The sequence below is a fragment of the Furipterus horrens genome, unplaced genomic scaffold (genome assembly GCF_987537825.1).
Source record: "Furipterus horrens unplaced genomic scaffold, mFurHor1.1.pri manual_scaffold_6, whole genome shotgun sequence".
NCBI lineage: Eukaryota > Metazoa > Chordata > Mammalia > Chiroptera > Furipteridae > Furipterus > Furipterus horrens.
The window spans coordinates 103,734,119-103,736,002 of NW_028327176.1; positions in this window are offsets into that span (position 1 = coordinate 103,734,119).

Genomic DNA, 1,884 nt, shown 5'->3' on the forward strand with positions numbered 1-1,884 from the left:
ACAACTGCTTCTTATCAAAGCACCAATTGATTTCATTTACTTCCTGAGTATGATCTAATAATTAGTTTAAGCTGGTTGCAAATTCCTCATGGTGATTCCTATTAGAAGTGTCAAACCCAAGACCAGGTGTTACCTGTAAATTCCCATAAATCACTCAAACATTAGATTCCCTCTATCAGAGGAAAGAGAGGAATCCCAGTAACAGTGGATGTTATCCATGTTATCTTCAAATAATAAAATAGGACCGCGCACTTTCCTAAAACCAATATAATAAAAGTATGTATCTGTGAAATTGAAATAATCGTTTAGAAAAAGGATCATTCAATTTGTTTGGATTACTTTTTTTTTGTGAATTGACTTATAAAAAGAAGCTGCATTTTTTTTGAAACCCTAGCTGTTTGACACAGAGGATTACAACAATGCCCAAGATCAGCAACCTTTTATTGTCAAAGATAATATATAAAAAGTACTAAGCCCGGCTTCATAACTGTTAGCTATTTAAATTATTCCCCATTAATTGTACTATGCTTTATTTCAGACTTAAGGTATATTTTGGATGAAGAAAAAACAAACAAACAAACAAAAAGAATAAGTAGAGGAAGCAGAGTATAAAATGGGAGACTGGCAGGGGTGGAGAAGAGGAAAAGGAGGAAGAGAGCAAAGGAAGAAAAGAAAAAGGCATGGAGGGAGGAAGGAAAGAAGGATGAACGGGAGGTAAGAGAAAAATGTACCATTTCCTCTTGATCCTGACCTTTGTATTAGGAATGAAATGATTTTGTATACCTACTTTTCCTTTTCTCAACTCTGTGCGACATGTATACACACCCATCCCCCAAGTTATAGTTTCTGTCTAAGGGAGAATCACTCATTGAAAAGGCATTACTAACACTCCATAGAAAAGAGTGGACAGAGCAGTGGAACAAGTTATCTACTTTCACTGCAGGAGTTCTCATGAAAAGTCATCTGTCTTTTCGCAAATGGTCATAAATAACACTATGCTCCAGGTGTTCAAAGACTCTGAAAGAATTACCTTTTATGCTCTCTCCACCCCAAACCATAGCAAATTATCAACTTGGAATGACTTTCAGCTTGATATGTCCATTTTTATACACTCCCATTTTTAATTAATGATGGGTGTTATAAGAATGGTAGCTATGCTGTTATAAGCAAAAAAATAAAATTCTGAACTTCCTTTCTTTAAGAAATGAGGAAGTAATGAAGAAAGTATTAATCAAGTAGGACCAGTTAAGTTAGTACTCATATTCAAGATTTTACAAGGTTTATTATAGAAAAAAATAACTACAAAGATTTCAAAATAACTGAGTGCCTCATGTATTTTGAATACAACCACCTTGTCTATATTATGTTAGTTTTCCCAATAGATTGTTTAAAACTAATGCTAACTCATGACAAGAAAACAAAAACATCTTAGTAGATGGCATCAATATATCAACTAAATGCTCCAATCAGAAACCTGGGCATTACACCTGGTATATCTCTTTCCTTCACATATCAGATCTATCATCAAGTCCAGTCCATTCTTAACCCAGAGTAGATCTTGATTCTGTGTGTCACACTGGACACTCTTCAAGCTACCACCATCTTAGCCTATCACACTACTGCAATCTTCTTACTGGTCTCTAACCTCCAATCTATATTACAGACAGATGATCTTTTGGAAATTCTAAATGGAAGTTTATATTAGGATTGATATTTAAAGTTACTAAATTTGAAGAACTTTTCATTGCTTTTTTTAGGATAAAGACCTAAATCTTTAAGATAACTGAAAATGCTGCCTACTTAGGTCTCTGTCTCCCTGTCCAGTCCTATTTACACCACTCTATACCTTAAATGTTAAATTCTTGTAGAGGTTATATCTATACA